General features: G+C 37.5%; 1 protein-coding gene across 13 annotated transcripts in view; it reads left to right on the forward strand.

Moving 5' to 3' along the window:
• lingo1a (leucine rich repeat and Ig domain containing 1a) overlaps positions 1-27,002 on the forward strand; it is a 163,732-nt gene that overhangs the window by 41,026 nt on the left and 95,704 nt on the right. For 2 of the 13 annotated variants that reach the window (XM_079603174.1, XM_079603178.1), the window contains exons 1-5: positions 2,868-3,303; positions 4,196-4,382; positions 21,762-21,850; positions 23,085-23,285; positions 23,420-23,487. The gene's annotated coding sequence lies outside the window, so the exon portion shown is untranslated. Of the gene's footprint in view, positions 1-2,828; positions 3,304-4,195; positions 4,383-5,530; positions 5,632-21,761; positions 21,851-23,084; positions 23,488-27,002 lie in introns of those variants that run through there. The other 11 variants (XM_079603177.1, XM_079603166.1, XR_013796444.1 and 8 more) reach the window with 8 other exon arrangements.

Raw genomic sequence — 27,002 nt, forward strand, 5'->3', positions numbered from 1 at the left:
AACAGTCTGCGCTCACAAGCTCTTCACATTGATCTCAGCGCTGGAGAGATACTCTCAGAGACGCTGTAGGGTAATGAGCTCTGGAACCGGTGGGAGATTCAGGCTCAGCGCTGCAGGAACACACACTCCATTCTACAGGAAATACATGCGCGGCCATGCTAGATGGTTCAGGCTATGCTCAAAAAATGGATTTTAGCTCCTTGCACAATTTTCTTACTTAATTAAAATGCGCTAATGCAGCACTAGTCTTGCATTTCACTGTGTGCGATCAATTTGAATGTGTGAAATACAGTAGATGTCTACTGTTGTGGAATGGTTATAGTATCACATTGATACAGTGGTATTTTGATATGGGATGGTGGTGAATGAGTGCCCGGGTAAACTTGAAAATGTCTGCACAGCTTTCAAAGTGTGCTCAACCGCAGATGAGTGTGGATTTCGACACGTGCGCATTACAATTGCTTTTCTATATTATACTACAAAACATCAGAGGGCAGCACTGAGTCGTGTCATTTACAGGACATTCACTTGGAAGGATAGAAGAAGTAGCGGATCCGAAGATATGGCGACCGTTGACATTCGAACCATAAACAGTATGTAAGATGGACACTGCGACCCCAAGGCTCAAACTGAGCTTGACGACGTAGATGTGACGTGAGCAACCTATCTGACAGCTGTAGGTCTTCTAGTAGCTGTGCAGAGAGAAATCTGAATAATTCCCTTCCGAATCTCGCAGAGACGGAGAGTGTGAGTATTAGCTGTCCATGAGCTAGCAGCAGGAGCAAATTTATGACTCTCTATGGGCTTCTCCCTTGACTTTATGCCTCCACGTCCCCCCGATTGCTTGCAAGCTTCTCTTCCTGTCTATACGGTCATTTCTCGACTGGGCGACAGAGTCGAGTGGTTATGACGCAATCGTTAGCCTATTTTTACAAAAACTGCTTCTAAGGGGCCACAACAATACAAGGTAATGGAGCCTTTTATACATTGTCGTGTTTCTTTAGAAACAAATAATGGACAAATTGAGTCTTTAAATGCCTCAGATGTAAAGTTATTCGCTGTCAAAGTGACGCCAAAATTAATGGGAGTCAATGGAATGTTAACAGCAGGTGACGGCTTGATAGCCAATGGCGAGCTCCCGGGGAAGCTTCAGTTTCCGGTTGATGGATTACACCCTTGGTTCGAACTTGAGTGTGCGGGCCAGTACTTCCGGTGAAAACTTCCGGTGATCTGACAGCGAGAGCAACAGACAACAGCGACCGAGTTTTATGTAGGCTAGTAAAAGTTTTTACAATATAGTAATATGTATTTTTGTTAATTTAATAATAATAAAAATGTCTCATAATAATATTAATTATTATTATTTTATTATATATTATTATTATTATTGTATATATTTATTATTTTAATACATTATTTAAAATGCAGTTTTATTCCCCATTGTGCAACCCTAATGCTAATATAATTAACCTTTTTTGATACCACAAAAAAACCGGCCTTGTGATGATGTTCCCACCAAGGTCAAAAAGGTAAAAAAATAATAATATTGGCCTATATATAAATAAATTAGTAGCAGTCCAGCTAATCAGCCAACTAACCAGCTTGGACCAGCTAATGACAATAATCAACCTGATAGAAATTGAGTGTAACAAGATACCCGAGAAGCTCTTTTCAGTTGTATTTTCCATCAGGGAATAGACTGATAATGACAGAAAATGAAAGAATTAAATGTGACCATTTAGCAGACTTGACAAAATGAACCTGTCTTTTAATAGGCAAATGGCAATGATTTCCACTGAGGCAAAAAGTGGCCAGCGAACGGCAGACATAATATAGCCATCCAGGGAACACATTTGTCAGTCTTTTTAAGACTTTAAAATGGATTTTCTGGTGGCTTTTTTATCCCTTTGTTGTTAGTGAAGACGATTCACTGCACATCTTTCTAGCTAGTTTCTCTCAGAGGGTTTATGAAAAGAAAGAAACATAAAAGCCGCTCGTCTAAACTTTTTTCTTGGCAAAGTGAGAAAGGAGTTCTTATAGGAGGAGCTGTGAAAGGAAATGACCCAAATAAAAGAAAAACATGAGATATATCTTGAGAAAATGTGTAGATGAGCATTAGCATTTGTGCCATAGAATGATCACAGATGAGGATCGGAAGATAGCATATATAACGCAGATAGCAGCTCAACCATGGTGCTTGCTGACTGACATTATATTTGAAAGATTTATTATATTTTAAATGTCTTCAGTTCACTTCAAGGATATAGTTAAATAAAACAAAAACTATGAGAATAGTATTACTTGAAAGTCTTTAATCAGCTAGTACCAGCTAAAAACCATGGTCCAAAAGAGGCCTATACCACGTCAAGCTGGTGATGTATGTGCGTTTGCTAGGTAATGTTAACATTTGACCAGCAATTATGTTAGGAATAAACTGCTGATGTTTGTGTGAACAATTAAGGATGCATGTGTCCCAAGGTCAAGTTCAAGGTGGTGCGGAAATGAGAAATGTGACGGTGAAGATTGCTGGAGAAATTCCTCTCAACATTCCCTTGACCTAATTCAGAGGTGCATTGTCCAGATTAAATGAAATAAACGCAATTTCCTCATTCAGTAGAGTTGGTCAGTCTAGAATATAGCCCTCAGCAGAAGCGCTTGTTATCTGCTGAATTCAATTTAAGGCTTAATTAGAGTGGATGATGATTTACACAGACCTCCAGTCATTCAGAAACCAAGGAAATTCAGAAAAATGTTAATTAACCAAAGACTTCGAGAAACAACAGCTATGTGTGAGAATTGTCATGTATAAATCTATTTTTTTCTTGCCAATGTGTGAATAGCTTAACAAAACAAGATCTTCACCGAATTTCTAAGTTATCTGTGTGACAGCGGCTGATTTTTTATGTGAAGGAGTCGGGACGTTTTTGCCGGGAAAATCAAAAGGATGTGATGTTTAGGTGCGCCTCTCTTCCGTTCAATGACACATTAAATTAACGCCGAAAGAGCTATTCTGCACTGTCGTGCATAGAAAATAATTTATTCAAACTATAATCTTACATAGCCAGATTTTCTAGTCTCACACTTTATAATCAAACTATCATAACAGTGATATTTTAATTACCTCATCTGGCAACATCCCGGTGAATTCCAGAGCTTGAGCAAACATTTCCACATCGCTAGCCTAGCCAACTGTTTTCTCTGTCATTTTTGAGAGGAAAGCGCGCGCCTCACATGTTTAACGTACATAAACGTCTCTCTCAGAAGTGTGGACGGCGTCTGGGTGTTCGTTAACAGTATGTAAAGGTATTTACAACTTCTTTTTACTTGAACGAAAGATAACTTCGCTGTGACTATTTCGGGGCATTGAATCACGTTCAGTCTGTTGTACAGTAGCCTATGTTACGTCAGTGCGAGCAAGAGCAAGTTTCTGGCTGCAGTTGAACGGCCATGAACTAACTATTTTCATCCGAAAGATTAGCATATAATTCGCTCAACTGCAATGAGTCGCTAAAACATTCCCGACACATATCAGAAACCTTCAGCAGATTATTTTGTGAAATATGATATAGAATTAATCTGTATCTTAATATATATATACATATATATATATATATATATATATATATATATATATATATATATATATATATATATATATATATAGCCTACTAGGCCTATCTATAGCATATATATTTGTATGTTCATCAGTTGTAGACAAACGAGTTACTTTGTTTATATTTTAGTTATAGGCCTATATTGCTATGGCGGTATGGCCTACTAATGAATGTCGTTATTACATCTAAAGGAACATTTTAGCAAGTGTTTTTGTGATATGTATCATCATTCTGAATGTCTGAATCCATTATTTTTAAAGATGTCATACAAATATTTCACTTAGCTTATGCACTGATTTACAGACGTTAATGTGTGCTAACTATACAGTATTATACGTATCATGTTTCTGCTTAAGTATTAAACTAAAAGTGATAATTATATAAAATGAGTGATTTGTTGTTACATTACAAATTATATTAGCAGTTTAAATAATTGCAGTAACTCCAACTGTGGCACTTACTGTACTATACCACATTTTTACTGCAACACTAAAAACACTGTAAAACACAGTTCTTCAGTTTGTTCCTTTTTTGTACACCAAATTTCAGTGTACAGATTTGTGATGATTTTTCTCTTGTAGAGAGGATGTGAAAGCTGAAGCCCATAACTGCAGTGTTTCCTCCCCAAACGCAGTCAGAGATGGAGTGCAGATGAGAGCAGACAGGTGTCCTGAAGCTCTTCACGCAGCAGTCGCGGGGACTAAGGATCAGACAGGGGTTCAGATCGCATCGGCCCGGCCGCTGGAGCCGCGTGCTCGGAGAGGACAGGTATCTCTCCAAATCCAGCTGTACAGCACACAGCTGCCTGCAAACACGACAGCGGAGTCACTCCACACTCACATTCTCTCACATCTGTCCTCGTCACTGGAGCCCTGCATAGCCGTCCGCATTTTTAGCCCCACAAAAAGATGTTCAGCACTGAGAGCATTAAGGGATGCACCAATTAAAAAGATCCTCTTGCTTTAATGATAACAATTTATGTTTTATACACTGCCGTTCCAAAGCTTTGGATCGGTACGATTTTTAATGTTTTTTAAAGAAGTCTCTTCTCACCAAGGCTGCATTTATTTCATAAAAAAAAAAGAAGTAATATTGTTAAATATGATGACAATTTTAAATAGCTGTTTTCTATTTTAATATGTTTGAAAATATAATTTATTTCTGTGATCAAAGCTGAATTTTCAGCATCATTACTCCTGTCGTTAGTGTCACATGATCCTTCAGAAATCATAATATGCTGATTTGATGCTCAAAAAACATTCATTATTAGAATCAATTTTGAAAACAGTTGTGTAATCTTTTTTCTTTTTTTCAGGATTCTTTGATGAATAGAAAGTTCAAAAGAACAGCATTTATTTTAAATATAATATTTTATAACATTATAAATGTCTTTACAGTAACTTTTGATCAATTTAATTCATCCTTGATAAAAAAAAGTATTGATTTATTTTATTTATTTCCCCCCAAAAAATTAAATAAAAATTCTTACTGACCCCAAACTTTTGAACGGTAGTGTTTAATGTTACAAAAGCTTTCTATTTCAGATAAATGCTGTTTTTTGAACTTCTATTCATCAAAGAATCCTAAAATAAAAATGTAAATAACTGGTTTCAACATTAATAATAATGCGAAATGTTTCTTGAGCATCAAATAATCATATTAGAATGATTTCTGAAGGATCATGTGACACTGAAGAATGGAGTAATGATGCTGAAAATTCGATCACAGGAATATAGATTCACATAGAGAACAGCTGTTTTAAATTGTAATAATATTTCATGATATTACAGTATATCTACTTGCTTACATTTGTGCTGAAACTGTATTTAGGTGCTGTATCACTCAGTAAAGTGCATTTAATATTTAATTTTGAATATCAATTTACTATTTTATTTTCATCATTATGTGTAAAACAGGGGGGCCTTTGAGAGTGTTTTCGCTGACTCAGATGCACACCAGGTGTGAGACCAGTGTTATGAATCACCACACTTCCTGTCTCACACTATTCATACTTCCTGTGAGTTAAGCTTTGTCTTCCAACGCACATTTAATGAGATTCCCTGCCCCTTGAGTCACTTTCACAGTCTGCGTGTATCTGCTGTAAAACAGGCTATATTTATATAGCCTATATATATATGAATATTCTCCCTGCAGATATGCTCGAACTGTCTTGCTGATATTATATGCGCATTTTCCACTAATCCGCCTTCTCGGAGATCAGCGAACTGAACTAACCAGCGGTGCTGATAATTAAATTGGTTATTTAAAGTTATTTTTAAGGTTCAGGGGTGAAGGTGAAGCTAAAACTCTTATGTGACAAATTTCACGGCCCATGAATAAAAATGAGCCTCAAACATTGTAAGGCTGTTTTGCTTCTCGAGGTGCAATCATGTGCTTCTCCGACCTTAATGAAGGAATATTTATTTCACAAAGGAGGTAAAAAAAAAAAAACGGAAAAAAAACGAATTAACTGATAAAAATGGGCTTCAGAAATTCAGAAAGCTGATAGTTTCAAGTGAGAGCAAAATTTATTGATTTTGTACCATAGTGGTAAATCTTTTTCAGTCAAATTTAACATCCTTTACACAATTTAGGTAGCTTTAGAAGTCCTTTTTGTATTTTCACGCACTTTATGTAGATTTATGGTAACTTGTTCAGTTGGAATTACACAAATATTAAAAAAAAAAGGTGATATTAAAGTTTTTAGACTTGGCTTTCAGGGCCGTAAGGCTGCTGATGCGGCACGTTGTCTCATTTACATAAGGAAAACATTGACTCGCTAGTCATCTATTTTCTGCATGACTAGTCGACCACTATAATGTGTAGTCATGCATGACCTAGTACATATTACATGCTCTTGATGTAGTTTGCAGCGCGCAAAACGTCAGAAAACGTGTAGTTCAAGCGAGGACAACATTGGGACTAAAATATGCACATGACTGAGTGTAGGTGTGCTCTAAACACGTCCAAGTCTCTTTCATCAAACCTGTTCCAACGCTCCGGTCCAATTCTTCAAACGCTTCTCTTCCTTCAAGTGTCACTAGAGAAAATATTCTTTTTCATGTTTTCTCCTCATCACACTGGTAAAGACCACATGTGTGTGTGTGTGGGGGGGGAGAAGCAGACGGGTTTATTAGTAAGATGTTATTCAGAACCGCCACGACACGACGGTCCATCCGGGTCCGGAGAGGATAAAAGTGCCATCTGTAAACACCAAATCAAACTGGCCTTTCGTTACACGTCGCGAGACCTGCATGCGTAAGTGGTCGACTGCAGCGCAGATAAAGAAGTGTGTACGGACGGGATTTGGAAGCCACGTGTGTCCTAGAGTTCCTGGTGTATTGTCTCTGCTAGTTTGTCTGCAGGATATTTGGTTTGTATTTAGCTCCCCCCATGCCGAAAACAAGCCAGATTTACTTCTAGGGTGTCGATAACACTCCAGAAATTACTCAGGGCCTGTTCATTTTTCTGGCTTGTTAATTTAGAGTTAATTGTATTTGCTTAGCTAGCAAGTCCTTAATTATGCACCAGTTTTAAAATTCTTCTCTATTCCAATTTTGATACCACATCTGAAACGACTTGCCTTTTCAGTTATTCAGTCAAGAACAGTAAGTGATTAACATTAAAAACACAGACAGCACCAGAACTATTAGTCTGCTGTCACTTTAAGACTGTGTGTCCGCGAAAGTGTTTCTAGCCTGCTGAAAACGTCTAGCTGTGGGCGATTGAGAGCACTTCGGCCGCGCAGTGTTGAGACGCTTTGCTCGCTATGATACAGAATATCCGTTGAAGTGTTGCTAGTATCTCATTATACAGATAGATTGTTTCTGTATTGTTTCTATATAACAATTTCAATACAATGTAAAGTATTTGCTCTGGCTCTTGTTTTAAGGCGAGACACTACAGGTGAATAGGGTAAAAATTTTAACTAGCAGATATCACCATGAAACTTTCCCAGTTGATTACCTACATTAAGATGAGGGAAAAAAATGTATTACAAGTTTTCTGTAATTTAATGTTTAAATATGCAAATTAGGCAATATCTAAAATATGCGCTAATTTGCATATATATATAAAAAAAACGAAATCTGGGTATTGGATAAAGCCAGGTTAAAAAAAAATTCCATTGTGTTCACATTTTAGATGGGGAAAAAATTACAGAGGGATTTATGGATATCTACTTTTGTTATCCTGTAAATCAGAATATACTGTCAATAGCCTTAAAAATTGTTTTTCGCCATGTTTTTTGTAATAAAATGTTATATAAATCAGGCTAGGAATAATATTACAAATACCTCAGTAAATGTCTTCATAATATAACTAGGTACAAGACTGGAAAGTGTGGTGTATATAGATGCTACTGAAGTGGAGATTTCGGACTTGGAGAATGAGAGAAAAGTCATTTTGAGAAAACGGGCTTTAAAGATATATCATCAGCCAATGAGATTGCGCATTCAGCCCTTTTACTTTCAAGATTGGTTGCTGATAAAAAGGAAATGACCATATTTGGATCCGACAGCATTGTACAGGAGAGAGAGCGCTTTCTAACGGTGTGTGTGTTGACAGGGTGCAGACAGCGATCGCGGAGCAGCGGGATGATTTATAACGTCAACTTTTGTTGAATTTATGAGAAATCTACACACGCAAACAGACAAAGTGTAGTAAAATAAAGACCTAAATGTGTATTTCTGACTTTTTTTCACCACTTTTGATTACAAAAGTCACTTTTGATTTCAAATATCAACAGTGTTTCTCAGAAATTGCTTACTGCACCTTTAATTGTATTTGCCTAACTAGGCCCAGAATAGGCCATGCTCTGATGGTCCTGGGCTTAAATATTTACAGGAAAAGAGTTTTGCCCCAAGAAAAGGACAGTGTTTTTCTTTGTTGGCACACATACACTTCCTTTAGGGAGAGAAGAGTCAGCACAACCGCTATTTAAGTGTGATATCCTCACTCTTTAATGAGTCGCTGGCAGCTTTTTAATTTTAGCGGCAAGCGCGTGGATCATAACGGCGTCTCTGCGGGGAAACTTTCCACTGGTATTTTCGCAGGATAACCTTTGTGCTCATATCCCTGAAATCCACACAGATTGCTGCGGTGCGCCAGGTCTGTCAGAGTGCCTCATCGCCGCTCTCATTATTAAGGGCTGATTAGAAATTTGTGGTCACGATTAAATGTCAGCGAAAGGTCAGGAATTGTTATGCAAATGCTGAACACAAAACATTGTCAGCGTTCGGCTCACTTCTTGAGGTCTGTCATCATTCAGGAGAGGAGGAAAAACCTCGGGGTTAAAAAACGTCCGTCTCCGTTCGAGCGGGGAGCACGGCAACATGTTTTCTCTCTGTTGACTGATAAGTGCCTCTGTATTCATGTGATCATGTTTTCACACGGCTTCAAGAGATCCCGTTGTATTGTAGACAATGAAATGTGTGTGGACACAGACGCACACGTGTGTATGTTCTGAAGGACCAGACTGCTGCTTTTGAATGCGCAGATACACTCTGAACACAAACCTCCTCTGCTGTGCGTGTCTGTGTTTGTGCTGGTGTTCATAAAGCCAGCGGCTGCGGTGAATCAGTCATTCTGTGTCCCTGTGAACATGTCAAAATATCTGCATAACAAAATCACGTTTTTTTTTTCATTGTCTGATACATAACATCACAAGCATCTGATACCTATATTTAGGTTGTTGTTGTTTTTTAAGTTTGGCTACATAGAAAATAGAAAACAGCTCATGCTAATTATACAGTACAAATCGATATACAACAGGAAAAATTTTTTTTGACACATTGCATGCATAATATTGGCCTAATACCAATATTTCTGAAGGCTTCTTGAAGCATTTGATGTTATAAAATGTATAATCTAAAATATTGCAGTACATAATTTTATATAATATTTGATCAAATATAACACATACACCACCTTTTAGTCTGGGGTCGGTAAGATTTCACTTAATGCTCACCCAGGTTGCATTTGTGTGCTTCAAATGCAGTAAAAAATTAAATATTGTAATTTAAAATGTCATTTATTCCTGCGATCAAAGCAGTATTTTCAGCATCATTACTCCAGTCTTCGGTGTCACATGATCGTTCAGAAATCATTCAAAAATGTGGATTTGCTGCTCAAGAAACAATTCTTATTATTATTATCAATGTTGAAAACAGTTTAATATGCTGCTTAATATTCTTGTGAAACTTTTTTTTTCAGGATTTTTTGATGAGTAAAAAAGTTCAATGTTATAAATTTCTTAACTGTCACTTTTTACCCATTTAATGGTTCCTTCCTGAATAAAAGTATTAATAAAAAAAAAAAAACGTATTGACCTCAAACAGTTGAGCAGTAGTGTATGTTATTTTAGAATATTTTATATACTGGTTTATTTGCAAAATGGTTACTATACAATACAATATTTTCTTTTCCTACTGTAAACAATTGGGAGACAACAAAAATCAGTTAATGTAGTTATATAAAATAATATGTATAATTTTTTTTTTTTACAAAAAAAAAATATAATAATGCATGAACAAAGTAAATGTATTGCCTGGCGCCTCGATGTGTTTTTAATCAGTGTAAATCATTTGGATTTTGGACCAATGAGGTTTCACTGTGGGCGGGGCTACAGAAACAGAAGGCGTGACATGATATCAGATTGAATTTATGAAAACTGCGAATTGAGTCTGTATATTTGTCATGTGACTGTATTGTGTAGACAGCTGAGATTTGGTTTCCTTCCAAAACAATGGCGCTTTTAATCCCTCTGCCACATTTGCACATCTGTGGGCTGATCGGTGATATTTATCCGCTCTACAGCGACGGTTATGCGTATCAAGTGGTGTAATGTAGTTTGACACTGTGGCTCGACGCTCACGTCTCCGCTTCTGGAGTGGGGCTCGGGAACCCTGGTTTCGTGCTGTTGAATACATTTTCTCAATTACCCGACGCTAAATGAAGGGAGCGGCGAATTTAATATGTAAGAGCGTTTGATAGCGAGAGTAGCAGTTTACACTGCAGGCACTAGTATAATGGAAAAAAACTCTGCTTTTAAATGGACTGTGCAAAAATATGAGTTCTAAAAAACCTGGAGAAAGCTATTGTATTTAGTTTAGATGAATGTAAACTTGCCCACCAATTTTTGTATTTTTACTCAGCTAGTTATTAGATTGACTTTTTACTGTATGTATATTTACTGTATGGTATTGGTAGGTAATTTCTTTTACTTAACAAGGTTTTAACATTCGATAACAGGAATGACAATAGAGGACAAATGTTCTTTAATGATTTATGTTATTAATTACTTAGTTTTTGTTGTGTTTTTTTTAGCAGGGGTCAACCAGACCCACTGTGACCTTGTTTAAGGCTCAGTGCTGATAACTCGATGGTTGCTAGATTGTTCTCCACAAGAAGCAAACCATGAGCCATTGCCATTGTGCCGTTGAGCAAGGCTCTTAACCCCAGGTTACTCCGAGGGGATTGTCCTTGTAATAAGTTCATGGCACCGTTCTACTGTCGGAACAAGTGAAAGTCATGGAAATAAATGTAACCGACCCTCAAGAGAAGAGTCTTCTTCAGGTTTGCGACCTGAACGTAAGTGTCTTACAGGAAGGACACTGGGGGCCTTAAAGTGTTGAATAAAATAAAATATTCGACACATATTGGCAAAATGATGTATTTATTTAATTTTAATTTTTTATATACTTTACGTATAATGTATTAAATCTATTTGATTGGTCAGATGGCCCAGTCTGTTGTGATTGGTCGGAAATGAAACGGCCATTAGCATATCTGAACTTCAGCTCCGGATCTTCTTCGGCGCTTGATACACAGTGATGCGAACAGTAACGATGACGTCGGTTTTATCGTATTAATGCGAGCACGAGTCCTCATCCTTTAGGCCCCGTTTACACGTACATGGTCATTTTGAAAAACGGAGACATTTCCCTTCGCTTGTGCCCTTCGTTTACACGCAAACGGAGAATTCTCCTCTGAAAACGATTCTTTCTAAAATCTCCGGCCAGAGTGGAGATTTTGGAAAACTTTGTTTGCACGTAAACTGAGAAAAACTGAGTTTTAGGCAGCCGACTAATATTTTTTATATTATTCATAGATTTAATGAATGAACAAACTCTTCCAGGCCGCAGCTACAACTGCAGTGTTTGAGGGTCAAAGTAGACGTCGTTCACAGTAGGGATGTTAACCGATGACCGTTTGACGGTGGTTGACCGTATCAACGTTAACCAATCAAAGTTGTTGGTAGTCGGTAAAAAAAAAAAAAAAGTGATCTCTAAATTAGTCTATTATAGACAGTGGACTAAACGCTACTACAGTTAGCATCACATTCCAAGATCTTTTTGTGTGAAGTGAACAAATCCCTCTCACTCAATTTTTCATAACTCGCCCGTTTGTACTTAATAAACCAATAAAAACATTCGGCGCGAGGTCACATCGTTTGGGTTCGCGCGCTCACAAGGTTTGCGATAAGTAAAGGCTACAGGCTAAAGGTGCGTGCACACTACAAGCGACTTTGCCGCTGCAGGTCGCCAGTGGCTGGCGGTGAGGTCGCTAGTGGGCGTTCCCGCTACTGGTTGCCTAGTAATGTTTGTGAGTGACATTCACGGATGTTTCTCCATGTTGACAACAAATCCGTTTTCTTGCCACTACAAACAAATATTTTGGAAGGAAAATTCGAAATATAAATGGAATCAGTTCATAACATGCATAATATTAAAGATGAACGAGAAACTGTGAGTGCTTTTTGCCATCGCGGCTATTTAATTGCAACAAACGGGCAAATACCGGTCTAATATGGGTCCACGAAACCAATCCAGCTCTGAGTCAGTACTGTGAATACCACTGTATGTACACGGAGATATATCACAACTTATAGCACAGTTTCTGACTGCTAAAATTAGCTTCTCGTTCAACTTGCTTCTGTCAGAGAGTGACGGATGATCACGCGCTCCACGCGCTCCACTGACTTCACTCCTATTGGTTGTTGCTCCCGAAAGTCGCTCTTCATTTGCATAAAGTTAAACACATCTCAACTTTGTCGCGTCGCCAGACACGCCCCATCAGGTCGCCAACGGCCGCGATCGCGCGTGTCGCCGGAAAACGCCCGCTCCCCATTGAAATGAATGGTAACGTGTCGCTTTGTCGCTTGTAGTGTGCACACACCCTTACACACTCGAGGTTAGAGCCAGGGCAGACGACAGGAGGAAGCGTGCAGAAAATAGTAGTGTGTGGGACCATTTCACCAAACAGAATGACACAGATGTAACGTAAGTTGCAACTTGTGTGATACAGTGCTTAAATATGAAAATACATTACAAATACATTTCAGTGGTAACAGATAAGGTGATGATGATCATCATTAGGGGCCAAGCACTGAAAGTGCGGAGGCACCTATTGTTTTCGTTCCGGTTCTTATTATTATTATTATTAGGGGCCAAGCACTGAAAGTGCGGAGGCACCTATTGTTTTCGTTCCGGTTCTTATTATTATTATTATTATTCTGCTTCTTCCGACTGGGCGTCTATGGCAGCCCATAGAAGCGTATGCGGGAAAGTTGTTCCGGTTTGACATTCTGATAGAGGACATTCCCAACAGTAATTGCACCAATTTTGGTGTCTCTAACTCATTCCCTCTAGCGCCACCACCTGTCCAAAGTTTCACTTATATTATGCTAATAACTTTTAAACCGTAAGGCCTATCAACAAAATTCTTTTTTCCTCTGATTCCTGAGCTCACGACGATTCGACTGGACCCTATGACGTCATTTTCCGTCATAAAAATATGGCCGCCATTTTGAATTGTCCAAAAAACCTTCTTTTGCGAACTCGTCCTAGACGGTTTGTCCGATTTGCACCAAAATTGCACCAGATCATCTTCAGGCTGTGGGGACAAAAAGTTATGGAATTCAAGTTGATTCGTCAAACCGTTTTCGATAAACGCGCAAACAAATTTTACGTAGCGCTTGCGAAAACAGACATAAGGCTGTATCTCCGCATCGCTTAATCGTATTCAAACCAAACTTCCTACATGTCATCACAAGCATGACCTGAGGCTACATGCTGCGTTTCGGCGCAGCGCCACCTACTGGTCTGGAGATATGAAAAAAGGCTATTTTTGCTTATAACTTCTGAACGGTTTGTCCAAAAATCACAAAAGTGGTCTCGATAGATTCAGGGCGTCATGTTGAGTTGACTGATATCCAATTTTTCCATATCGGCCATTTTGGCTGTCGGCCATTTTGAATTATGTGCTAAAATGCTGTATTTTATGAACGCATGAACGTATCGTTACGAAACTCAGTATGGGTCATCAGTACAAAGCCCTAAAGGTACTCAAAAGATTATGAGACAGCGCCACCTTTTGGTCAAAAGTTATAATGAAATTTCCAAAAATGCTAATAACTTTTGAATAAATTTGCCTATAGTAATGACACTGATCTCAATAGATTCCTTGGGTTATGCTGAAAACATAGATACCAATTTTGCCATAGTCAGCCAAACTTCCTGTCCGCCATCTTTATTTTCTTTTAAAACCTACTTTTTCGAACTCCTCCTAGACCGAACGTCCGATTTTCACCAAAATCGGATCGTGTCATCTCCAGACCGTGCCGAGTAAAAGTTATGGATTTCGTGTCGATAGACGAAACCGTTTTCGTATACCGCAGTGGCAAAGTTGAGGCATGATGCCAAAATGACTATTCAGGCTTTATATCTGCAATGCCTTGACATATTGACACCAAACTTTGTATGTGTCATTGTCACTTCACTCTGACCACATCACATCAGTTTCGTAACTGCGCCACCTATTGGTCGAAAGTGATAATCATATTTTTAGTTATTGTATGTGATTTTTCAACCATTTTGCCCAAATTCATCTTCAAATGTCTTTAATTGCTCCTTGCTGCAGTGGGTCTCACACTCCCAGCCACTTTGGCATGTCTTGTCGTCTTGCTTGCGCTTGGCCCCGGTGATTGCTGCTTGCAGCTATATTTATTATTATTCTGCTTCTTCCGACTGGGCGTCTATGGCAGCCCATAGAAGCGTATGCGGGAAAGTTGTTCCGGTTTGACATTCTGATAGAGGACATTCCCAACAGTAATTGCACCAATTTTGGTGTCTCTAACTCATTCCCTCTAGCGCCACCACCTGTCCAAAGTTTCACTTATATTATGCTAATAACTTTTAAACCGTAAGGCCTATCAACAAAATTCTTTTTTCCTCTGATTCCTGAGCTCACGACGATTCGACTGGACCCTATGACGTCATTTTCCGTCATAAAAATATGGCCGCCATTTTGAATTGTCCAAAAAACCTTCTTTTGCGAACTCGTCCTAGACGGTTTGTCCGATTTGCACCAAAATTGCACCAGATCATCTTCAGGCTGTGGGGACAAAAAGTTATGGAATTCAAGTTGATTCGTCAAACCGTTTTCGATAAACGCGCAAACAAATTTTACGTAGCGCTTGCGAAAACAGACATAAGGCTGTATCTCCGCATCGCTTAATCGTATTCAAACCAAACTTCCTACATGTCATCACAAGCATGACCTGAGGCTACATGCTGCGTTTCGGCGCAGCGCCACCTACTGGTCTGGAGATATGAAAAAAGGCTATTTTTGCTTATAACTTCTGAACGGTTTGTCCAAAAATCACAAAAGTGGTCTCGATAGATTCAGGGCGTCATGTTGAGTTGACTGATATCCAATTTTTCCATATCGGCCATTTTGGCTGTCGGCCATTTTGAATTATGTGCTAAAATGCTGTATTTTATGAACGCATGAACGTATCGTTACGAAACTCAGTATGGGTCATCAGTACAACGCCCTAAAAGTACTCAAAAATTTATGAGACAGCGCCACCTTTTGGTCAAAAGTTATAATGAAATTTCCAAAAATGCTAATAACTTTTGAATAAATTTGCCTATAGTAATGACACTGATCTCAATAGATTCCTTGGGTTATGCTGAAAACATAGATACCAATTTTGCCATAGTCAATCAAAGTTCCTGTCCGCCATCTTTATTTTCTTTTAAAACCTACTTTTTCGAACTCCTCCTAGACCGAACGTCCGATTTTCACCAAAATCGGATCGTGTCATCTCCAGACCGTGCCGAGTAAAAGTTATGGATTTCGTGTCGATAGACAAAACCGTTTTCGTATACCGCAGTGGCAAAGTTGAGGCATGATGCCAAAATGACTATTCAGGCTTTATATCTGCAATGCCTTGACATATTGACACCAAACTTTGTATGTGTCATTGTCACTTCACTCTGACCACATCACATCAGTTTCGTAACTGCGCCACCTATTGGTCGAAAGTGATAATCATATTTTTAGTTATTGTATGTGATTTTTCAACCATTTTGCCAAAATTCATCTTCAAATGTCTTTAATTGCTCCTTGCTGCAGTGGGTCTCACACTCCCAGCCACTTTGGCATGTCTTGTCGTCTTGCTTGCGCTTGGCCCCGGTGATTGCTGCTTGCAGCTATATTCTTTCTTTATTATTGTTAGCACTAACGTTACCTCAAACTAAAGCGGCGTCTCTTCGGTTCGGAGCTGTCATTTTCTTAAATGAGCCGCGGCAATGTTTCAAATTAGCTTCTAATGCTAGACAAACGCCTTTATTTTCAACGCGATCACCTTGTACCCAAACCATTTTGAAACTAAGGAGCCATTTGTCCGCCGATTACATACAAGCTCCTCGGCGCCGCGTTTGCGGGACTCATGTTTCACGCTGTTGGGGATTTAAAAAAAGATACGTGAGTGGAAGGGCGGTGCCGGCGCCGTGTGTGTGTGTGCGTGTGTGTGTGTGTGTGTGTGTGTGTGTGTGTGTGTGAGCGGGAGGCAGAGCGGCGGAGAGATGCGACAGAGTTGTGAAATTGCAGGCGCGGCTCGAAATGGCTGTTATTTAAAATAGCGTAGCATATTTTAAACTAATCGGTTAACCGGTTTCAACCGGCCAGAGCCGGCCCGAGCCTTTTGGGGGCCCTAAGCAGAATTTGATTTTGGGGGCCCCTCCTACCACGCGAAGTCACCTGTGCTTGATGATTACTGAAACAAATGTCACGCTATAATGCTACATTATAAATATTGTGAGGTTATGTGTTAATACAAAATAAATACTTAATAAAAAATAGATAGCCTACTTAAATAAAAAGTTGTAACTTTTACTTTACTCTTTTACTAACTCATTGAAACTTCTGGAAACAAACTCTCACAAAACATAAATAAATTATTTGCAAATGTACAATAAATGTGCAATGTTCAACTACAAAATAAAACCAAAATAGACAAACATGGATATAATCAAAAATAAAATGTTGCAAAAAAAATAGATAGGCTACTTAAATAATGAAAGTGCATACATTTTTCACTTTTGTTTTTAAAACGTTTAACTTTTACTTTACTCTTTTACTAACTCTCTCAATTATTTACATCATCTAAAATAATGACAAAACTGAGAAATCAGAAACATAATAACAGCAACAACAATGACAATTATTGACGGTGTAACTGTCCTCAAAATATATATTTTTAATATATAGATTATTATTGTAACAGACTTTGTTGGATTGTATATGCATCATGACAGAATCCAACAAAGTCTGTTACAATAATGATGATGTACTGGCGCTAGTTGTATATGTGTGCATGCAATGTATTTTTCCCCTCGGGGCTTTCCGTAGATGCGCACTTGGTACTGGTGTGTCGCGGGGTTTTGGAGTTAGTGATCTGATGTGTGGAATATAATAAAGTGGAGAAGACTTCAAACTGCTATCGTTTATTATTTTCTTATTTCTGTTAGTGTTAGGTGAACCCTATACGAACGCTCGGTCACATTATTAAGATTATTAAAACCATATTAATAAAGTTGAAGTCTATTTTCATCACAGAAGTCTCCCAACCCACGAATTGTCTATGCACGCGAGGTGTCTAGATTATGCGCTTGACTCAAACGCTGGCAGACACAGCAGCAGTTGTAGGCAGGTATATTGATCATAAAATCAGAATTCGCTTGTCATGAATTATTCATTCATTCATTCATTTATGTTACTTGTTTAAGTTATCTAATATGTGTAAAAAATAAAAAAAAATAAAAAAACTCGATTGGTGCAGCCGCTTAGTTCGCTTATGCCTCGGGCCGGCCCTGCAACCGGCTAATGAGGCTCGGTGGTCGGTCAAGAATTTTTTTAGTTTTCGCCATCCCTAGTTCACAGGCAGCCAATGAAGACCATAGGCTGGCATTATGCAAATCTGTTACATTGTTACATAGGTTTGTAACAGGATGTGAGACTGGAATCACTGACAACTGATTTCTGGCAGTTCAGAATCGATTCTTTCTTTCAGGAGACAATCACGTTATTTGCCGCAAACTTTGAAGACCTTTTACTTTCACAAACAGCAATATTACACACTTCATGAAGGGTAATATTGTAAAAATCATATAGGGACAATGTCTGAACAGAATTTCCTCAACGTTTATCAAGAATCAGCCCGTTTCATGCAGAGTAGGACACTCTGGTCATTGATAAAAGTCTAGGTTTTGGTCCATATATTTGTTGTCAGATGCAATGAACTTGTGAATAGTTGTCTGCTACATTCACTTACAACTGGAGAAGAAATCGGCTCCATCTGCCTTGTAAGTGGCCAGTTTTGGCAAGACGCCACTGCTGATCTTGTATTCCTCAGCTAGCGCATTGTTGTACCAAACTGCTTAAATGCTTTTTGCATTAGAGATGAAAGAATGCCCTGTGTCCAGCGCGCCTGTGGAAGTCAGAGTAATAAATTAGATATATGATGACAAGCATTTGGCCTCCAAACTGCTGTAAAATACATGAGCTGGGTTTCATCTGTGCTCTTTTTTTATTTATTACTGATTTAATCAACAGCATTTGCTTATTAATGAATTATTTTTGCTCTATTATGCTTGGAATTTCCATTTTTCTATTTTTCCTCTCAAACGAGCACTTTTCACACTTTAAATCCCTATTGACATAATTTATACCGAGGGGTTTGTAAATGTAAGGAAGCATAAACACTGACACAAAGCATTTTGAATAACTTGTGAATGTTTTAAAAAATTGGTTAAATGATGCTTTAAATTGTTTTATTTATATTTAGATGCGATCAGATCTCTGTCTTATCATTTGAATCAAAAAGAATTTGGCTATCTGAATCAGGGTTACTAAAACCAAAACCATAAAAAAAATTATATAAAGTATAGATTTTTTTAAAAATTATTATTTCAGGTAGTTGTCAAAGCAACATTTTTCTCTTTTTTTGTAAATGTGTATAAACAGTTTATATTATTATACTTTTTTTCAGTTTTATTTATTCAGTTATTTTTGTAGGCTACATCAAATTAAACTATTAATTTAGTAACTAATCATAAATGAATTTTTTTTTATAGAACTCTAGACATTAAAAAAAATTACAAAATTCTTAAAAATTAAACTGAAATGAAAATGTAAATATAATAAAAACGAATTTAAAATATTTTAAATGAATAATACTAAAATAACTGATCTGGACACAAAACGCATGTTAATGCCAGGTGTACCAATCAGGTGTTGCGTTTTGACCTTTTTATATAAGTTTGTGGATATAATTGTGCTGGTGATGTGCTCATATTTTAAATATGGGTACATTGTTTGTTGTGACGTTTGCTGAAGCGTTTGAGTTTTTATGTTCTGCTCAGTTCTTGAACGTTTGGCTGCAGCTCTTGTGTTCAGTGTGTCATGATGCTGGACAAAGTGTCTGAATGCGTCCATGCATAAAACCCCTCTGTACATTAGTGCACTTCACTAGAGTGTGTGTGTGTGTGTGTGTGTGACACAGAGATCAGGTGACTGTTGAGGGTCATTGCTGTTAGTCATTTTCTGTTACAGCTCTGTGGTTCAGGTTTTTTTTAATAACGCTGTGGGGACTCCGTTTTTGTTACGCCCTGAATATTTCTATCCGGGTTCCTTGTCCTGTGAGAGGACTCTGACTCTGGATGGCACAGCAGTTTCTAGTCCTGCAGATAAAACCTGGTGCTCTGCCTCGCTGTATGCTGTCTGCATAGGTAGCTGCCTAACAAAAAAGAGACTGACTGAATTTGAAAACAAAAGAAGTATTGAGAAGTATCGATACAGTGATTGGTATACAGTACATTTTTGACTAATTATTTTGTTTTAGCATGAGAGTGAAATAAATTAATAATAATAATTGAATTATATTAATGATTTAATCATTATTAAATTATATTTTAAAGTATATTAAAATAGAAAACCATTATTTCAAAATATTACTGTTTTTTTCTGTATTTTTAATCCAATACATTGATGAGCACAAGAGACTTCTTTCATTAAATTGTTTTTTTTTTTTTTCAAAACTTTTGTCCGGTACTATATTATAAAGTATATATTGACAAATTATTATAATGTGTGTGTGTGTGTGTGTGTGTGTGTGTGTGTGTGTGTGTGTGTGTGTGTGTGTGTGTGTGTGTGTGTGTGTGTGTGTGTGTGTGTGTGTGTGTGTGTGTGTGTGTGTGTGTGTGTGTGTGTGTGTGTGTGTGTGTGTGTGTGTGTGTGTGTGTGTGTGTGTGTGTGTGTGTGTGTGTGTGTGTGTGTGTGTGTGTGTGTGTGTGTGTGTGTGTGTGTGTGTGTGTGTGTGTGCGTGCGTGCGTGTGTGTGTGTGTGGTGTGCAAATTACACTTAAGATTAGAGGATCTGTAGAATTCTGTACTGACATTTTTGACATCCATAATCTAATAAGCTAAGCACACACACAATTTAAATAAATGAATAAAAATATTTATTTGGAACTGTTTTTGTATCAGTTATTTTCATGACTGTATTTTGAATAAATATTTTCTCTGTTCTAATACTAATACTGAGTCAGGCATTTTGGAAGACAAATTTTGACATTTCTAAATGAACTAGTATAATTTCAGGCAGACAGGAAGTATAAAGTGTCGGTTAAAAATAGAAACGCACACATCCAGCACTGTCTTAGATATCGGCCAAAACGATTGATCTTATAAGGCAGCATAATCTTGCTGCCAACTATTTGGAACGGGCTCACGTCTGGAGCTTGCCTGTGGTGCTTAAAAATGCTGTGTAGGCAGGCAGCTCCATTGGGTTTGGAGCGGAGCCATTCTCTCCTGTCAGATGTCTTTGAGGGAGCAAATAGGAGACCAAAGTGACGTTTTGTTACACTAAATGAAATGAGAATGGCAGCGGGATACACGGCCGATAGCGCCCTGCGCTCCGGCTCGCTCTTGAGTGCCACTGACATTTCCAGCGGATGACGACACAGATGGGACTGAAGCCAGTTATTAGTCTCTGCATGTCTGCATTTACGGCCATTTCAACGCTAAATGTCAATTATCATTGCGCTCCTATTCGTCAGCTAACCTTCACTTCTGAGCATGAGCTCTCTTTATCTTTTCACTGCTGGACTATATGACAGCGTGAGTTCGTGGGATAGTTTAAAGGATTGGTTCAACCCAAAAGGAAAGTTAATTTACCTTTATGTCGTTCTAAATTTAATTTGATATTTTCTGTGGAAAACAAAAGATGAGTATTAGAAGAACATCTTCACTGTTATTTTTAATATTATGAAATTAAATGAGAAATGGGCCTGTCAAGCTTAAAAATAACATTAAACACCACTTGTCAAGTCAAAGTCGTCTTTATTTTTATACACTTTACACAATACAGATTGTTTCCAAGCTATTCACAGTGATAGACGGGAAAATAATGATCAGTGATGCAAACAGAATTCATTTCTACTGGTAAAGGATTAGTTCACTTCGGAATTCTTCCAGGATTTTTCTCCATATAGTGGACTTCAATGGGGTCCAAATTGCAGTTTCAATGGGCTTTGCACGATCCAAGCCAAGGAATAAGGGACTTATCTAGTGAAACGATCGGTCATTTTCTAAAAATAAATCAACATTTATATACTTTTTAACCACAAATGCTCATCTTGCACTAGCTCTGCGATGCGCCACGCGTTGTGTAATCACGTTTAAAGGCTTCCCATTTTGGAAGCTTTGTTATTCAGAGTGTATGGTAATCATTTAGCACTATATCTGAAATTTTGTGTCCATTTTGACTTTGAATTTTGTGACCACTTTCTTTTTTTGAAAGGTACAGCAGAGAATGGACAGGAAATGATGTGGGAACAAGAACAGGAAATTACACAAGAAGAACTACATCACTGCTGAACTGACATAAAGGTACATCTATCACTATCAGTTTCAGTCCCATTCCATAACCTTCCATTCCATAACCTTCCATTCCATAACCTTACATTCCATAACCTTACATTCCATAACCTTCAATTCCATATTCTTCCATTCCATATTCTTCAATTCCATATTCTTCAATTCCATAACCTTCCATTCCATAACCTTCCATTCCATATCCTTCCATTCCATAACCTTCCATTCCATAACCTTCCATTCCATAACCTTCCATTCCATATCCTTCCATTCCATAACCTTCCATTCCATATCCTTCCATTCCATATCCTTCCATTCCATAACCTTACATTCCATAACCTTCCATTCCATAACCTTCCATTCCATATCCTTCCATTCCATAACCTTCCATTCCATAACCTTCCATTCCATAACCTTCCATTCCATAACCTTCCATTCCATAACCTTTCATTCCATAACCTTCCATTCCATATCCTTCCATTCCATATCCTTCCATTCCATATCCTTCCATTCCATAACCTTCCATTCCATATCCTTCCATTCCATAACCTTCCATTCCATAACCTTCCATTCCATATCCTTCAATTCCATATCCTTCCATTCCATATCCTTCCATTCCATAACCTTCCATTCCATAACCTTCCATTCCATATCCTTCAATTCCATATCCTTCCATTCCATAACCTTCCATTCCATAACCTTCCATTCCATAACCTTCCATTCCATAACCTTCAATTCCATATTCTTCCATTCCATATTCTTCAATTCCATATTCTTCAATTCCATATTCTTCAATTCCATATTCTTCAATTCCATATTCTTCAATTCCATAACCTTCCATTCCATATCCTTCCATTCCATATCCTTCCATTCCATATCCTTCCATTCCATATCCTTCCATTCCGTAACCTTCCATTCCATATCCTTCCATTCCATATCCTTCCATTCCATAACCTTCCATTCCAAAACCTTCCATTCCATAACCTTCAATTCCATAACCTTCCATTCCATATCCTTCCATTCCATAACCTTCCATTCCATAACCTTCCATTCCAAAACCTTCCATTCCATAACCTTCAATTCCATAACCTTCCATTCCATGTCCTTCCATTCCATAACCTTCCATTCCATAACCTTCCATTCCTAACCTTCCATAAATTCAACTGCACTTGATGCAGTTTGTTTATTTATTTATTTATTCAACCAACCAGGTTTTTTTGTATGGAATCAATATCATGGTCTGATGTAGGGAGAGTTTGGAAAGGAGGTGTAGTTCAGCTGGAAATCGTCCACCTACGCTGCTTATTCCTGGCCTGCGCTGTTTCTAAAACAAATAAAAGTCTATTTCTGATTCACGCGGCATACAATAATCCCGCTCATGTGGAGCCGAAGCTTTTCCAGTGAGGAGTCATTTGAGGAGAGAGGGATTGTATTGCTCTCTGCCTGAGAGGTAATTAATTTCAATTCCATTCATTTGTCTCTTTGCTTGACATTTTAAGCACTGACACTGATGTGGAGTTTATATGGATTAATACCCGGCTCATTCCCATTGTGGCTTTAACCTGCTTTTGTGTATTATCTGAGGAAAACAGTCCCGAACGCAAGCGCGGCTGACCCACATCATTACCCCGAACGTGAACAAACATTTACAGGTAATCTCAAGTTAATGTGACATCTGATATTCATTTACACAAGTGCGGCCTGTTTACTGTCCTTCACAAGGAACCACAAAACAAAAGACCATTGTAAAATTTTATAAAGATGCTTTTGCTATCAGTATGCATACCATTTTGCTGTCTAAATGAGAAAACGGAGCAATTGTAAAGTTTCAAAGGAGCTCTTGTAAGGGTAAACAGACATGGCAGTTAACATTTAAAGGGGATAGCTCACCCAAAAATGCAAATTCTGTCATTATTAATGCACTCTCATGTTCAAAAAGGACTCAAAATTATCATAAATGTTGTCTATATGACTTCAATCAGAAGGATTTGTTTACAAATCGTACTGACTCGTGAACAAACTCACTGAGTCGATTGTTAACTGCTAAGTCTAAACTGGTCAGATTCATGAATTAATCATTCAGACTGGTTTTGTGAATTAAATCAAAAGATTCATTAAAAAGATTGACTCTAAAACACTAAACACTAAAAAAATTAATGATTTAATTAAGAATCTGATTAATTTGGTTCTGTTGGTTCAGATAATTGATTCAGTCAGTTTGAGAACCAAATAGATCTGATTCATGAACAAATCATTCAGACTGGTTTAGTGAATCGAATCAACAGATCATTTACAAACCAGGCCGATTCGTTTCTCAAACTCAATGACTCGACTGCCAACCACTGTCACCAGATCATTGAGTCCGGATCAGTCAGATTGGTGAAATAATCATTCAGACCGGTTTTGTGATTCAAATCAAAATTTTAAATTGATTTGGTTCTCGAACCCACTAAATTGACTGTGGATCACTGTGAACAGATCACTGAGTCAGTTAGTTCAAGGACCAAATATGTGACCCTGGACCACAAAACCAGTCACAAGTTGCACAGTGGTCCAGGGTCACATATGCCAGATTCGTGAACGAATCATTCTGATAGGTTTTGCAAATTAAATCAATGGATTCATTGACAAGTGCTTCGCTCGTCAATCGAATGCTGCTAGTTCTTTTGTTAACGTGCGAGACTGGCTGTTTCGGGGAATAATGACTTCAGTTTTAGTCTGTTCCTCACACAAAACTACCGTATGTCCTCAGAAGACTTGAACTATAGCGCATATGGACTAGTTTTATGAAACCATAAAGGTCCATGGAAGCTTCGAATTGTAATTGTATGAAAAACATTGACCAGTACAGCCCTCAAAATATCTCTTTTTGTCATTCGGATTAGGAACAACATGAGGGTGAATAAATAATGCTAGAATTTTTTAGTTTGAACTGCCCATTTACTTTTGAAAAGGCTGCACAGGGACTCTCGGCTCTGACCAGGGGTGGGTTAATCATTATTTCTTGTTTATTCATTCTGAAACAGCCTTGTTGGGTTTTTCCAAGGTCTGTGTGGATGAATAGAGGCTCTCGATGGGAGAGCATGAGTGGACCAAACCCCTCTGGGTGTTGAGAGGCTCCTCAAACAGAGACCAACAAAAGCTTAATCAAATATTCTCCAACTCAAATACCACAGCTCTCCACAAAAACACAGGGTTATTATAAAAAAATATATTTATTATATATATATATATTTTTATATATTTTTTTTTTTTGTCTGGCATTGGTTGTCAGTTTCAATGAAGTTTTAGAGTTGCATAAAAAGTTGATTTGTTTTTAGTTTCACTTGGATGCAGAGGAGTCTTAGTTTTCATCCACAAACTGTTCCATCTGCCCATGATGACGCATACTTTATCAGAAACGGTTTCTTTCTTAACATAGCACCATCAAAGTTTGTTTAATTTGTCGAATTCGCATCAGAAAATACAGTGCGGTACATGCTGAGTAAAATGCAAGTAGCATCACTCTGGGGCACTTCTGATTCAGCAGCGTGGATTGATTCGCTCAGATCTTGTGTAAGTCTCCGATGACCCCCAACAAATACTCACAGTTTCTCTAAAGTTTGTGAAGTTCATGGCATAGAATCTTTGAAATATGTTCAAGAGTTTTGTTAGAGGTCTTTTGGGGTCAACTAAATGAGACTTGAGGATTTTTTTCATAAAGACGGAGGCACTATTATTCGTTCTTACCACACTGGTTTATTATTGTGTCCAGTTTCATTTATATATGAATCATTTTAATTTGCCTTTTAATTTCATATTTATTTTATTTTGTCATATTCATAAGTGTTTTATTAGTTTTAGTTTTTTTTATATATTTTTTATTCAGCTTTAATTTATACAATTATATATAATTTGTACTTATTTTATTTCAGTTAATTAACAAGGGTGACATTTATAATTTTCAGTTTTTTTAGTTTATCATTTAATATTAATATTTAAAATGTTCAGTTTTATTTTAATTAATGATATATACATATATATATATACCAGTGTGTATATATATATATATATATATATAAATAATTTAAATAAAGCTGAAAAAATATATATATATTAAATGATAAACAAAAAATTAGAAAGGTTATCACATATACAGTATATATATATATATTTATATATATATATACACATATACACATATATACATACATACATACATACAGGCTTTAGTTTTAGTTAAGAATAACAACACTACAAATTGTTATTGATCAAATACCTGTCCAATGTTTTTTTTTTAGCACGAGAATACACCAATAATAAAAAATTAAAACATCTAACATAATTTTAATGAACTAAATAAGGTTTTATTGTAATTGTTTAATTAAAACATTTTGAAAATACAAGAATATATAATATAAAAACAAGACATTTTGTCCGTATTAAAGTCCCCCTGTGGTGAAAATCAAGCTTTTAATATCTATGTGGTGTTGTTAATATGCTTTAAACAAACCATGTGCAAATTCATGTCAAAACCATTGCTGAGTATTTTCTCCTTAAACCTGCGGTGAACCAAAGACAGTCTCAAAAACACGGTTTGAAATCTGTGTTTCTGACGTCACAAACAACCTTGAACGACCGACCCGACCGACGTTTTCAACTAACCCGCCCGCAACTCGGACCGCAAAAAAAAAGAAAGAAAATATTGTACCCGACCCGCTTCCTGACCCGCATTTGTTTAAAAGTAGCTAGTAAATGCTCATCGCGTCATGGGCCATAGACGGAGGAACTAGGGGTGCGCATTTTTCTGAATGCTGTATGCCTAGTGTTTTGTAATAAAGGCTTGATTTATTCATTTATTTCGTTTAATTTTCTTAACAATTAAGATGCTTATCCAGTCTAATCGACGTGTGCGTCTCTCCCCCGACTTTCCCAACAAAAATCCCGCCCCCTCTCAGCAAATAGCCTACATAAAACTGACATTACTGAGCTATATGCGTTTAAAAGTAGCCTATTAAAATGGCACAATGGCATTGCTCAGTTCAACGCGTTGGGAAATCGGGCATTTTGTCCCGCGTCAGCTTTTATTCAAAAGTTAATAACGCGCTCAACATTCAAAAGGTAAATAATGATTTCCCACTTTCATCTGCAGACTGCTCGTGCGTCATCCTCGCGCATTCAGCCAATA

This window comes from Phoxinus phoxinus (genome assembly GCF_949152265.1).
Source record: "Phoxinus phoxinus genome assembly, chromosome: 25".
NCBI lineage: Eukaryota > Metazoa > Chordata > Actinopteri > Cypriniformes > Leuciscidae > Phoxinus > Phoxinus phoxinus.